The 15,284-nt window shown below is 52.3% G+C and overlaps 1 protein-coding gene across 1 annotated transcript in view; it reads right to left on the bottom strand.

Annotated features, from left to right (window-relative positions):
• The window catches only part of ZBED4 (zinc finger BED-type containing 4), a 30,459-nt gene extending 15,905 nt beyond the window's left edge, over window positions 1–14,554 (bottom strand). The window contains exon 1 of the mRNA XM_030915374.1: window positions 14,427–14,554. The gene's annotated coding sequence lies outside the window, so the exon portion shown is untranslated. The remainder of the gene's footprint in view (window positions 1–14,426) is intronic.
• Between the last annotated feature and the right edge of the window lie 730 nt (window positions 14,555–15,284).

Raw genomic sequence — 15,284 nt, forward strand, 5'->3', positions numbered from 1 at the left:
GGTTCTGTTCAGCTGGAAAAGAAAGATGTCACCAAGCATGTGATACACCGATAATCCCCAAGCAGCCGACAGGTACCACTGGGTGGCCCACAGAACCAAGCTGCTGAAGTCGGTGACTTTCTGCACATCTGCAAAGCAGAGGAGGGTCAGGGTCCAAGGTCCAATCTGGGGCAAAACAAAACAGCCGACACTTCTTTCTGGGGCAAAAATTCACATGAAGAGAAGCTGCTGGGCCTACTAGGCCACCCAGAACTAGACAAAGTCAGCAAGAACAGAGAAGACTTGAGCAACACCATCAGCCAGCCGACCCAGCAGATCCACGGGAGCACCGGCCCCACAGCCGCTGGCACACACGCTACTTCAGGGGCCCGGGGAATGTCCCCCAGTACAGACCACAGGCCGGCCCGTAACATATGCGTTGAGCATTTCAAAAAGACTGAAAGTCCTCTAAACACAATAGAGTTAAATTATAAAGCTAAAAGAAAGAAATCTGGGAAATAAGCAATTATTTGGAAATGAAATACAATTCTAAATAACTCATGGGTGAAAAAGAAACTGTGAGGGAAACTGGAAAGTATTTTCAACTGAATGACAATAAAAATACAACCCACCAAATGTATGAGATGCAGCTAAAGTGGTGGTTAGCAAGAAACTGAAAGCTCTGCATACCTGTTAGAAAAGATGACCTCCAGTCAATAAAGTACTCACCTAAAACAAAACTCTAGAAAAAAACAGCAAACCAAACTGATGCAAGCCAAGGAACACAGGTGACCTCCTGAAGGCACAAGAGGTAAGAACGTGCATTTGCCCTGAGAGCACCATTCTGCAGCAGGCCAGCATCTTCATTTAGCCCAGTGAGACCCAGCTCAGATTTCAGACTCCTAATTTCCATTTGTGTGAAGCCACTTGGTTTGTGGTAATTTGTTAAAGCACCACTAGAAAACTAATATAATAATAGGCAACAGAAAAGAATTCTGTCAAATCTCACAGAAGACCAATTTAAAAGACAGGTAAAGAAGATCCAACATATGTACAATCAGAACAGCCACCCCAGAAACAGGAGGGGACAGGGCAAGAGAACAGAATACTAAACACTTAAAAACTTTTCCTGAATTAGAAATTGTCAAGCCACATAGTGAAAGGGACTGAGAAAATCTATCCTCAACTAATAACACTAATTTATTTTCTAACAAAATTACTAGACTTAAAAGAAATCCTTTGGGCTCTCAGGCAAAGTACAAAGTCACTTGGAAAGAAATAACTGTCATGATTTTGACAGCAATGCTTTACTCTAGAAGACCACAGAATAACATTTTTAAGATATTTAAGGGGCCGGGTGCGGTGGCTCATGCCTGTAATCCCAGCACTTTGGGAGGCCGAGGCAGGCAGATCACAAGGTCAGGAGATCAAGACCATCCTGGCTAACACGGTGAAACCCCGTCTCTACTAAAAAATACAAAAAATTAGCCGGGCGTGGTGGCAGGCGCCTGTAGTCCCAGCTACTTGGGAGGCTGAGGCAGGAGAATGGTGTGAACCTGGGAGGCAGAGCTTGCAGTGAGCCGAGATCGCACCACTGCACTCCAGCCTGGGCGACAGAGCGAGACTCCATCTCAAAAAAAAAAAAAAAAAAAAAAAAAAAAAAGATATTCAAGAAAAAAGTGAACTAGCCAGGCACAGTGGCCCACGTCTATAATCCCAGCATTCGGAGGTGGAGGCAAGAGGGCTCCTTGAAGCTGGGAGTTTGAGACCAGCCTGCGCAATATAGTGAGACCCACAGCTCTACAAAAATTTAAGAACCACCACCAAAAAACAGGGCGGGGTGAGGGGAAGAAAATGTGAATCAAGGATTTTATACGAAGCCAAACTGACCTTCGAGCACGATGAATGCAGAAAAACGGTGATTAAGATGCAAGAAGCCGGGAAACCTTGTTCCACGAGTCCTCCCTGAGAGATCTACTGGAGCGCACACCACAACCAGAGACAACAGGAACACGAGGACCCAGTGTGAGTATTTATTTTTATTTTTGGAGACAGAGTCTCGCTCAGTCGCCCAGGCTGGAGTGTAGTGGTGCGGTCTCTGCTCACTGCAGCCTCTGCCTCCCAGGTTCAAGTGATTCTCCTGCCTCAGCCTCCTGAGTAGCTGGGATTACAGTTGCCTGCCACCATGCCTATATTTTAATAGACGGGTTTTTTTTTTTTTTTTGTATTTTAATAGAGACGGGGTTTCACTACGTTGGCCAGGCTGGTCTCCAACTCCTGAGCTCGGGTGATCCACCCGCCTTGGCCTCCCCCGGGGCTGGGATTAGAGGTGTGAGCCACCACGCCCGGCCCCAGTGTGAGCATTTAACACACAGTCACGCGCTGCACAGCAACACCTCGATCAGCAAAGAGCAGCACACCCCACAGTGGCTATGCAAGGTAAGAACACCGTCTATTTACTGTGCCTTTTCTGTTTGGACACACAAATACTTACCATGGTGTTACAAATGCCTACAGGGTTCAGTGCAGTAACTGCTGTGCAGATTTGCAGCCTCGGAGTGACAGGCTATACCATCTGGGTTTGCGTACGTACGTGCACTCTATGAGGTTCACACAACACAACGTCGCTGAGTAAAACATTTCTCAGATCACACCCCTGCCCTTAGTGAGACCCGGCGCTGCCGTCACTTGCAGAGCTAGGACTGAACAAGGGTTTGGGAGGAGAAACACAGCACAGTAGCTGGACTCGGCGGTTTCTCACTTCACGGGGGCGTTGCTGGGATAGAACCCCATGGTCAGTCAAGGAGCATCTGAACTTAATGATGGTTTGACTCGCAATTTTTCATCTCTACGATGGTTTAATCAGGGTTTTTTTTTTTTTTTTTTTTTGAGACAGGGTCTCACTCTGACACTCAGGCTGGAGTGCAGCATGCAATCTCAGCTCACTGTAGCCTCAATCTCCTGGGCCCAAGCGATCCTCCCGCCTCAGTCTCCTGAATAGTTGCAACTATACCTGAGTGTCACCACGCCTGGCTAATATTTTTAAACATTTTTTGTAGAGAGGGGGTCTCACTCTATTGCCGAGGCTGGTCTCAAGCTCCCAGGCTCATGTGATCCTCCCACCTCAACCTCCCAAAGTGCTGGGATTATAGGAGTGAGCCACCATGCCCAGGCTCCAGTCAGGTATTAAGTGCATTTTCGACTTTGATGGGTTTATCGGATGTGGCCGTGTCCTGAGCTGCAGGGCATCGTAGCACGTAATGGCCGCATGTTCTGCAGCTGAGACAGTGCCTAACTACACAGAATGTGAAGACTGGTCGGGCACGGTGGCTCACGCCTGTAATCCCAGCACTTTGGGAGGCCGAGGTGGGTGGATCACAAGGTCAGGAGATCGAGACCACGGTGAAACCCCGTCTCTACTAAAAATACAAAAAATTAGCTGGGCGCGGTGGCGGGTGCCTGTAGTCCCAGCTACTCGGGAGGCTGGGGCAGGAGAACGGCGTGAACACAAGGGGCGGAGCTTGCAGTGAGCCGAGGTTGCGCCACAGCACTCCAGCCTGGGCGACAGAGCAAGACTCCATCTCAAAAAAAAAAAAAGAATGGGAAGACTGAGGCAAAAAACATCTTCACTGTTTTCAGTAATGATATAGGTGGCAGTTGTACTACCATTGTTGAGACTGTGATGTTTGTAGCAAGAGATAAAACAGATGAGACATGATGCAATATTCCAATTCTCTCATCTCCACTGTCCTTGAGACCAAGACTCTCAGTGGAAAAAGAGGACGGAGATGTAAGACTAAAGCACCGCCAAGTGAACGCCCTGCTGTCAGAAAGCAGCCCACACACTCCAGCAGAGGCCTAGAACCAGCGGCCAATCCGACAGCAGTAAGCACCTGTCACATTGTCACATGCAGACTGTGGTTTTCAAACATCACTTCCAAGCCATTAAAAGAAACCAAAGCTGAAGAAATGGCTTATTTTGGGTCTGGAGCAGGAAAACTACAAGACAAGCGTAGAACACATCAGACAGTCAGAAACCTCTGAGAGTTCAGGGATGATGTCAAAAGGATCCAGGAGCCAGCTTGTAAAGGCTCCCAGTGTCCAAAGAGGACAGAATTTAACACCCCAAATATGTTTAAATTCATTAGTCCATCAATACCAACATCAAATCCCTAACTGGTCACCTCTGGAGGCTGATAGGAAAATGATTCATCATTGTGAAAACTGATGAATTTAAAAAAAGAATCAGGCATTTATCTTCAGTTTTCTCCATGAACTATAACACCAGAGAGTATGGATAAGAAAAGGTTTCTCTTTACTAGTTCATCTACTACATAAAGAAGCAATAACTCAGCCAGAACATCACACTTTTTTTTTTTTGAGACGGAGTCTCAGTCTGTCCCCAGACTGGAGTGCAGTGGCGCGATCTCAGCTCATTGCAACCTCCGCCTCCCCGGTTCAAGCGATTCTTCTGCCTCAGACTCCCAAGTAGCTGGGATTACAGGCACCCACCACCACGCCCAGCTAATTTTTGTGTTTTCAGTAGCAGCGTGGTTTCACCATGTTGGCCAGGATGGTCTCAATCTCTTGACCTTGTGATCTGCCCGCCTCAGCCTCCCAAAGTGTTGGGATTACAGGCATAAGCCACTGCACCCGGCCTACAAAAAATTGTTTAAAACTTAGCTGGGGATGGTGATGTGCGCCTGTGGTCCCAGTTATTAGGGAAGCTGAGGTGGGAAAACCACTTGAGCCCGGGAGCGCCACTGCACCGAATTCTGGGCCACAAAGCGAGACCCTGCCTCAAAACCAACCAGCCAACCAACCACAGTCTACAGGAAACCAAAGGATAGAGGAACACACTGCGCCTCTCCAGAAGAATGCAGCCAGCAAAATCGAGTCCAACCACCAAGTTACCTCAGAAAATACTTCCACAGGAGGTGGGGTGGGTAATGTAACCTGTAGATTCAGACTGAAAGGTCAGCCGGGCACGGTGGCTCACACCTGTAATCCCAGCATTTTGGGAGGCCAAGGCGGGTGGATTACCTGAGGTCAGGAGTTCGAGACCAGCTGGCAGCAGGTGAAACCCCATCTCTACTAAAACCACAAAAATTAGCCAGGGGTGGTGGCGGGCACCTGTAATCCCAGCTACTCAGGAGACTGAGGCAGGAGAACTGCTTGAACCCGAGAGGCAGGGGTTCCATTGAGTCAAGATCGCAACACTGGACTCCAGATTGGGCGATAGAGCGAGACTCAGTCTAAAAAAAAAAAGGAAAAACTTAACTAATATTTAGAGGTACTCAATTCAATCAAAACAACAAAGAATAAGGAAGTAGCTGCTGTAACAGTAAGATCGAGGCAGCCTCTGCTGGGAGGGGCTGGGGCGGTATGCACAGGGGCTCTGGAAGCTGGCAAGCACTTGACCCAAGCATCAGTTACAACTGTGTTCATCTCATCATATTACGCTGGACGTTGATTTTATTCCATTTCTGTTTCTGTATCTGTGCCACACTTTAAAATAAAAAAGGTTTAGGCCGGGCGCGGTGGCTCAAGCCTGTAATCCCAGCACTTTGGGAGGCCGAGACGGGTGGATCACGAGGTCAGGAGATCGAGACCATCCTGGCGAACACGGTGAAACCCTGTCTCTACTAAAAAATACAAAAAAAAACTAGCCGGGCGAGGTGGCGGGCGCCTGTAGTCCCAGCTACTCGGGAGGCTGAGGCGGAAGAATGGCGTAAACCCGGGAGGCGGAGCTTGCAGTGAGCTGAGATCGGGCCACTGCACTTCAGCCTGGGCGACAGAGCGAGACTCCGTCTCAAAAAAAAAAATAAATAAATAAATAAAATAAAATAAAATAAAAAAGGTTTAAAAACACACTTATAAAGCTATACTAGGCTGGGTGCAGTGGCTCACGCCCGTAGTCGCAGCTACCTGGAGGCCAAGGTGAGAGGATTGCTTAGGCACAGGAGCTCAAGTCCAGTCCCAGCAAAAAAGCAAGGCCTCCACTGTACAAAAAATAAAGAAGAGAAACCACCTTCCAAGCGACTTTGCAGCAGAAGCATCCGGGTCACTGCATACAGGTCCCACGCACAGGGCCAACCGCCCTCAGGGACTTACTAACAAAATGAGCCACGTGCATTCAATGATCTCAAGTGCTCCGTGCTACATCCAATTTAGTAAAGCACATTTTTTTCATTTTTCACATTCAGATTGAAGCAAATTAAATGAAAACCAGTTCAAGATACCCCTTCTCACCCTATCATCCTGGCAAAAATCCAAATGCTTAGTAACGCCCTCTGTGGGTCAGGCCCTCTCCCCCAGTGCTGACGGGGTGCAGGCCTGTGCGGGGGAATCTGCCATCTCCCCCAGTGCTGACGGGGTGCAGGCCTGTGCGGGGGAATCTGGCATCTCCCCCAGTGCTGACGGGGTGCAGGCCTGTGCGGGGGAATCTGGCATCTCCCCCAGTGCTGATGGGGTGCAGGCCTGTGCGGGGGAATGTGGCGTCTCCCCCAGTGCTGATGGGGTACAGGCCTGTGCGGGGGAATCTGGCGTCTCCCCCAGTGCTGACGGGGTACAGGCCTGTGCAGGGGAATCTGGAAGCACTCACCAAAATTACACGTATCCTCCTACCCAGCAACCACACGCTAGGAACAGACCTGAAGACAGCCCTCACCAGACACAATGCAACACACGGCAACATCAGTCACAGCAGCATCTGACGGCAATGGATCAGAGTCCATCAATAGGCCCCACACACATTCATACATGTGCTGAGCAGAAAATCCAGACACGCAGGGGCCAGCCACGGCGGCTCACGCCTGTAATCCCAGCACTTTGGGAGGCCAAGGCAGGTAAATCTTTTGAGCTCAAGAGTTCAAGACCAGCCTGGGCAACATAGTGAGACCCTCTCTACAAAAAATTTGAAAAAATCAGCCGGCATGGTGGCATGTGCCTGTAGTTCCAGCTACTCAGGAAGGTGCGGTGGGAAAATCGCTTGAGGCCGGAGGTCAAGGCTGTGGTGAGCCAAGATCAGGCCACTGCACTCCAGCCTGGGCAACGGAGCCAGACAGTGTCTCAAAATAAACAGGTCGGGGCAGTGGCTCACACCTGTAATCCCAGCACTTTGGGAGGCTGAGGCAGGCAGATCATTTGCGGCCAAGAGTTCGACCCCAGCCTGGCCAACACGGTGAAACCCCACCTCTACTAAAAATATAAACATCAGCCAGGTGTGGTGGCGGGTGCCTGTAGTCCCAGCTACTCAGGAGGCTGAGGCAGGAGAATCACTTGAATCCAGAGCGAGACTCGGTCTCAGAACAAACAAGAAAAACCAGACACACACATTGTCAACAGCCCATGGTAACTTTTGTGAAAGATAGGAGGGGAAATGAGTTGTGGGTGCGTTTTGCTTATTTTTACAGGACGTAGCAGAAGTAAAAAGGGTTGCCTAGGCCGGGCACGGTGGCTCATGCCTGCTATCCCAGCACTTTGGGAGGCTGAGGCAGGTGGAATGCTTGAGCTCAGGAGTTCGAGACCAGCCTGGGCAAACGATGAAACCCCATCTCTACTAAAGTACAAAAAATGAGCTGGGCGTGGTGGTGGCGGGTGCCTGTCGTCCCAGCTACTCGGGAGGCTGAGGCAGGAGAATGGCTTGAACCTGGAAGGCCGAGGTTGTAGTGAGCCGAGATGGAGCCACTGCGCTCCAGCCTGGGCAACACAGCAAGACTTTGTCTCAAAAAAAAAAAAAAAAAAAAGTTGCTTAGAAGAGTGGTGGGGATAGGAAAGGTAGCTTTCACGTAGTTCTGACCTTTATAACAGGTAATTATTTTGTACATAAAATTTTTTAAAAATCCTAAATCTAAAAATGATCTGAAACACATCAGCAACATAACCAGAGAAAAGAATATTTGTCTTATTTCTTTCTTGGGAAAAATAAATAAAATAAAAATAGAACAAGAGTATTTGTCAAGGAACTTTAAAACAGCACTTTATTCATCCAGAGTGGAAGATAACTAAGGACAAAAAGAACTCAACAAAAACCTACAAACTTAACCAAGCAGTTTTCTTCGTAGTGGCAGTATTGTAATTCCACAACCTATTTTATGTACATTTTAGCAAAAAACAATTAATTATGCAAATGGTATTAAGATTTTTCAGAAGATATAATTTAAGAATCAAAGAAATTATGTAAAACTATATATATATATATTTTTTTGAGACAGGGTGTCACTCTGTCACCCCGGCTGCAGTGCAGTGACGTGATTGCGGCTTAACACAGCCTCAACCTCCCAGGCTCAAGTGATCCTCCCACCTCAGCCTCCTGAGCAGCGGGAACTACAGGCACATTGTCAGCTGATTTCTGTATGTTTTGTAAAGACGGGGTTTTGCCGTGTTGCCCAGACTGGTCTGGAACTCCTGAGCTCAAGCGGTCTCCCCACTTCAGCCTCCCACAGTGCTGGAATTACAGGTGTGAGCCACCACACCCAGCAAAACTACACAATTTTAATGAAAATTAAAATTAATTTTAATTGTAATTCATATTGAGAATACCAGAATGAACTCACAACGTTTTAAATACGTATTTTCTAGCTGTGTCCATGAAGAGGGCATTAAGCAATAACAGACAAACACAGTGACCACGTCTACGGCCCGGACAGTGGTGTCCAGATGGCTTTCTGCACTAAAAGGAACCCAGGCACTCTGGAGAAGCAGCTGACGCAGGCCTGGGAAAGACGTCACCGTGAGCCTGGGACGCTGGGCCAGAAAGGATGCATTCCCAGGACCATGTGCTGAGTGAAAAGGACACAGGGGTCAGCTTGGAAGGGGCTCCCAACTGGTCACATTTATAGCCATTCGAGCATCACAAAACAAAAGGCTTTACTAGATTATGACATGTGAATAAATAAAAGTCCACTAGTCCACCTCGATACTCAAGGAAGACAAAGGAAAAGTGAAAACATTTGCCCCCACGGAGGTGTCTACTAGACCATCTTCTGCTAAACATTGGTAATAAAGGGAAAGAACTCAGCATTTTCTAAGAGGCAGCAAAGAAGGAAAACATAGATAAAAATAAAGAAAAAAAGGAACAGCAGCATACGAAAAGTCAAGGTGTTGCTGCCCACGGGTTCTGGGGAGACCAACAAACAGTATGTGGAAGTCTGAGGGAGGAGGGCGTCCACACACCCCGAGATACCCCCTCATCTAACCTGCCAACTGCGGGGGACGGGCACACAATTTAAAGGGCCAGCGAGCAAAGTCGCATCTGTCCTCATGGGACAGCCTCCGCCCACAGTGCAGCACACAGCATTACCTGCGCCCCAACCGTGCCCCCTGCATCAAATCAAGCCTCCCATTGCCAGATCACAGGGGGTGCTCCGGGGACACCAGACGAAGACAGACATCATAGTCACTGTGACGTGTGGCCCTGGACTCGATTCTGGTTGGGAAAAACAGCTAGTAAGGACGTTGGGGGACAACTGGGGAAGTCGGACTGTGGACTGGCTACTGGATGACGCCAAGGGACACAGTTCCGTAGACGCCATCGGTCGCGACTATCATTAGAATGTCCTTTTCCCTTTTCAGGAGAAAGAACACTTAGAGAAGTGTCCTGATATCTGCAATTTCCTTCCAGACAGTCCAGCAAGTGCCAGGTGGCAGTGGGTGGCAGTCATAGCAGCTCCAGCTGGGGGCAAGGGACACAGGAGTGCCAACTCTGTAAGTTAGAAACTTTACAATAACCTTCAAACAACGGAAGTATATTCGTTTTCAACTCAGAGCACACGCGCTCTCAACAGTACACCCAGGGAGTCAAAGAGCTACGCATCAGACTCCGGGCCTGGTTCAGACGGGGACATGGCAGTTTCTCCTCCTGAAGACATAAATTACCATCCGGGCTTCACCTGAGAGTAGCCTTCACCTATTCTGAGGGTACAGAGCGGCATCAACTGCCACAGATTCCAGCAGGAGCCACAGGCTCACAACAGCTGCCCACACAGAAGCCAACATCCAGGTCTGGGCTAAACTGAGAAGGGGGCTAGGCACAGTGGCTCATGCCTGTAATCCCCGCACTCTGAGAGGCCAAGGCGGGTGGGTCACCTAAGGTCAGGAGTTTGAGACCAGCCTGGCCAACATGGTGACACCCTGCCTCTACTAAAAACCCAAACACTGGCTGAGCGTGGTGGCTCACGCCTGTAGTCCTGGCACTTTGGGAGGCCGGGTGGGCAGATCAGGAGATCTAGAGTTCAAGACCAGCCTGGCCAACATGGTGAAACCCCGTCTCTACTAAAAATACAAAAAAAAAAAAAAATAACCAGGCATGGTGGCACATGCCTGTAATCCCAGGAGACTGAGGCAGAAGAACTGCTTTAACCTAGGAGGCAGAGGTTGCAGGGAGCTGAGATTGCGCCATTGCACTCCAGCCTGGGTGACAGAGCAAGATTCCACCTCAAAAAACAAACAAACAAAAATTAGCTGAGTGTGTGCGGTGGCCGGCGCCTGTAATTCCAGCTACTCGGGGGGCTGAGGCAGGAGAATCACTTGAACCCAGGAGGCAGAGGTTGCAGTGAGCCGAGATTGCACCACTGCACTCCAGCCTGGGTGACAGAGTGAGAACAAATAAACAAACAGAGAAGGGGAACCCAAAGCTAAAGGTCAAAGACAGTGGCAAGGGGTCTGACTCCAGAAGCCCGGAGTCAGAGCTGCTGTCAGACGTGCTCAGGAACCCAGGTAAGGCCGTCTTGGAAACAGGGCACCTTCCAAAGCAAGCCAGCAACACACTAAGGTCAGCCGGTCTGAGTTCTGTCCCTGAAATGCTCTGGGTCACATGACAGGGTCATGCGGATTGTTCTGCTGGTGGTTTTGTGGGTCCCCTGTATTTAACACCAGCACCCTCGCCGTGTACCCATAACTTGGGGGTCCGGGCAGTCCCACTAGTGACAGGCCTGACATCGCAGCTGTGGCTGAACACTGCTGGGGAGTCTCTCACTTACAGGACGTGGAGCACGGCTTCTGTGACGGAGTAACCAGAGCTCTCCCCAACGCACATGCTCCCGACCCTGCTCTCTGCAGCAAACAGGTAGTGCAGACACCACCAGGTGGGCCTCGATGAGGGGTAGCTTTGGAGGAACCCAGCCCCTCAGGGTTTGTCTGTGGAGGAGGCGAGGCGGGTGGTGAGGCAGGAAGGGCTGGGGGCCAGGTCCTCCCCACCCTAATCAGGCAGGGGCTGCATCAGTCACAGCCCCACCCCCAGGGCCCGGCCAGCATCAGCTGTTTCTATTGCACACAGACTTTGCTGGGAAAGACCTGGGCCATAGCTGCTGGAAAGGCTTCATGAGAAGTGGGAAGCTGGCCGGGATTCCAGCGCGGCCTTCACCTAGAATGAGAGGTGGGAAGCTGGCCGGGATGACCGGCATTCCAGCGCGGCCTTCACCTAGAATGAGGGATGGGAAGCTGGCCGGGATTCCAGCGCAGCCTTCACCTAGAATGAGAGGTGGGAAGCTGGCCGGGATTCTAGCGCGGGTCATTTAGACTGCATGTCCCCTGAATCCCCAAACAACCTGGAGGAGCTGGGAGGTGGCTTCAGCAGCAGGCCCTTGGGCCAGGCAGAAGGCGCGCACTGGGATGCTGCAAGGCTGCCTCTGCACCTCATGGATGATGCTCTCCTGGGGCTTCTGCCATCGCCCCCAGACCCTACAGGGCTGGACTCTAACCTCTTCTCCCCATGAGGTCTCCGGAGCACACTTTCCTGAGAAACCCGGATTACCCCTGCTCTCACCTGCCGGTGTTTCTCCTTGAAGCACCTACTGAGCCTTTTCCTCTGGTTTACGCTGCTCCTCACCACCACCATGTTCCCTGAGGCCAGGGCCTTCTTTTAAAACCACCATGGCCCCAGCAGGCAGAGAGGCAAGCACCTCTGTCTCTCCTGCTCCCCTCTGCCTCAGAAACGGCAAAGAGCTTATTTTATTCCCAACGATACCGCCCAGAATTTGAACTACCAAAATATCCAATGATTAGCAAGGAACGGATCTGAGGTACTGCAGAATGAAGACAAACCTAGATGCTGAAAAGTGGGGAGCAGGAGAAGGGCCTGGAAGGCTGGGATGCAGAGAGGGCCGAACCCCCGAAAGGGGCTGAAGCCACAGAGCTGCTGGAATCCAGGCACTAAAACGGAAAGCCAAAAACCAGAACACTAAGGGGTGTCACGGGCTAAACGCACACTGACTTTCTTACACAGCCAAAGGTAAGTAAGAGGGATTCCTACAGGTGCATTCTCAGGTCCTCAGATTTAAACAGTGAAGGAAACATTAGTAAGGAAGGGCCAGCTTGGCCTCTACCCCAGGGCTGGGCGGAGCCACACCCAGCAGTTTCACCTGCTCCCTCCTCTCAAAAGACAACCACCACACCAAAGAGAACCAGACCAGAAGCTAAAGCCAGGCAAAGAAAAAATGCAAAACAAAGTGAAGGGTGGCACTGACCATGGTCACTTACTGCCTGTCATGCCCCCAGCGTTCCACTCCCCAGGGCTCCTCACCAGGGATCTGAGACACACACACACCTTTCACTAAAAAAGCTGCTTCTCAGCTCCTTTGCCCACACAGAAGTCCGTCCGCTCCCCTAGTCACTTTCTTAGTCTTTCTCCAAGGTGTTATGGGCATACTTTGCACAGCTGAGTCACTCACTGTGTGGGGGGAAGGGAGGAGGAAGCGACCTTAAAGAGCAGCAGTTTTACACCCGAAACATCGACCACCTTCTTCAGGAATTAACTGGACGAGGGTGTGTGTTGGGGGAGACTCTAACCACCTGTCAAGTGGACCAAAAGTCTTAGGGTTCTTTCCATATAGATATACTGTGTCCTCGCCTCAAAGACTGGGCCCTGTGAAGCTTTTTCAAGATTCACAGAATCTCTCTTAACCTGTGCTAGACCTTTTCTTGAGAAAAAGCCAGTCATGACAAGCAGATATAATCCGTTTAAGGACTACGGGAAGTGTTTCCAATGGATGTCCCATTGGAAACCCTATGGAATCGAACTCCTGAAAACTTTCCTCTTGCAAGATAACTTTGGTTTTGTGCGTTTTTTGTTTTTGAGACGGAGTCTCGCTCTGTCCCCAGGCTGGAGTGCGGTGGCGCGATCTTGGCTCACTGCAAGCTCCGCCTTCCGGGTTACACCATTCTCCTGCCTCAGTCTCCCAAGTAGCTGGGACTACAGGCGCCCGCCACCACGCCCGGCTAATTTTTTGTATTTTTAGGAGAGACGGGGGTTTCACCGTGTTAGCCAGGATGGTCTCGATTTCCTGACCTCGTGATCTGCCCGCCTCAGCCTCCCAAAGTGCTGGGATTACAGGCGTGAGCCACCGCGCCCGGCCAAGATAACTTTGTTTAGTAATTGAAATTAATTGATAATCAAAATGTGGCTTATTCATGGCACTTAAAAAAAAATCCCAACCAAATCCTTCCTAGTCTCAATTTTGTCACCATGACATACACAAAAAAAAATAAAAAATATTTCTATGTAAAAAGTCGCAGGATGCCCTTGCTTTACCAAACTGGCCTCATTATAAGGTCTGAATGGATTTCTAAAAACTATGCACATAATCTGATCAGGGTTAACTTCAAAACAAATAACTTCCCTTTTGACCAACACCAGAACACCAACAGAAGCTTCTGACGGCTCAGCTTGGCCGGGACGTTTCCATAGTGGTGCCCGGGTCTACCAGGGCCACCCGGAATACGAAGGCGCAGAAGGGAACCCGAGGGGCTGCGATTCTCTTAGCAATGAAGACAGTGTGGGTCACACAACGGGACAAAAGAAGAAACAAAACTGACTGCGAGCTCATTTGGGTGTAGGAAAACCACTGCAGTCGAAAAACATTTGAAATTATGGTTCGCAAGGCAAGTTATGTTTTCATTCATTCAGTGTGAACGGTCATCCCCAGAACCACGTACAATAACCTGCCTCGGGGCGCGTCGCAAGGACCCATCTGGGCTGAGACATGAAGCAGGGCCCGGGTGGCCCTTCCTGGAGGTGGGACGGGAATGACACATCCAGAGAAGTCCCAGGGACCGGGCTCGCGGGGCAACTCGACGTGGCCAGGACAGCGCGCTCCCGGCGGACCCGGGCGGCGTCCCGAGCCCCGTCCTGTCCGCCCCGTCCCGTCCCGTCCCGTCCGCCCGGAAGCAGCGGCGCGGGCACGTGGGCCAGGCCGGGCGCCGACCCCGGGCACTCGGCCGCTCAGTCGGCGCCGCCCCCGCGCCAGCTGTCAGGGCCGGGGTCCGCGCGGGGGCGGGTCCGGGGCGGCGCCAGGCGGGGACCCCGAGGCCACGGAGCCGCGCCCCCGCCCGCCGGGCCCCGGCCCCGGCCCGGCGCGGCGCAGACAATGGCGCGGCCCGGCCCCGGCGCGGTCCGCGGCGGACGGGGCTCGCGGCGGGCGGCAGGGAGGCGGCGCCCGCGCACTCACCTCGGCCCGGCCTCTGGGGCGGCTCCCGGCCGGCTGCGGACGACGGCGGCGCGGGCGGACGCTCCATTCATTACCGCGGCTTTGTCTGCCCCCGCGCCCCTCCCGCGGCCCCGCCGCCCGCCGCCCGCGACGCCGCCGGACGCTGCGCCCCTCCCAGGGCCCCGCGCGGCGCGGGGCGGGGCTGGCCGGGGGCGGGGCCGACTTGGGGGCGGGGTCTACGCGCGCAGGCGCAATGTCCGCGTACCCGCCCCGCCTCGTCCCTGGCCGGGTAAGGAGGACCGAGCGGCTGAGGCACGGCCGCTGGGGCGGGGCCGGGCGGAAGACGCAGACACAGTGCGCGCTTCGGTTCCGCCCCCGCGTCTGGGAGGGCAAACTACGCAGGCGCAGTGCGAGCTCTGGCGCGGGGGGGACGACGGGCAGGGCCCAGGCGCTCTGGCGGGGCGGGGCGCGGCCCCCGCGGTTTGTTCCCGTGGCTTGGCCGTTGGCGGCGGCTCGGCGCGCACTCAACGGCCCACCGCGGGTTTCCGGGACGGCCGGCAGCGCGGGTCTCGGTCCTGCCCCGAACCCCCTTACCTGGCGCGGAGTCCGCTCAGTGCGGTGCGGTCAGGCCCCGTGGGCTGGGACCTAAGCCCTTGAGCCTAAGGCGATCGGGCTCCCGGCGCGGGCCCCCTGGGGGCGGGATTAATGCCTAAGCCCCGAGCCGGGTCGGCGGGAGGAGGGCGGCCCTCTGGCCGGGCGCGGGACCGGGACTGGCGGTGCGGAGCGCACGGGACTCGTCCGCTCTCAGGGTCTGAAGAAAATGTGTACTTTTGATGTGTTATTTCCTAACACAAATGTCTGAGCCGACCAAATACACTC

This window comes from Rhinopithecus roxellana, chromosome 13 (assembly GCF_007565055.1).
Source record: "Rhinopithecus roxellana isolate Shanxi Qingling chromosome 13, ASM756505v1, whole genome shotgun sequence".
Lineage (NCBI taxonomy): Eukaryota > Metazoa > Chordata > Mammalia > Primates > Cercopithecidae > Rhinopithecus > Rhinopithecus roxellana.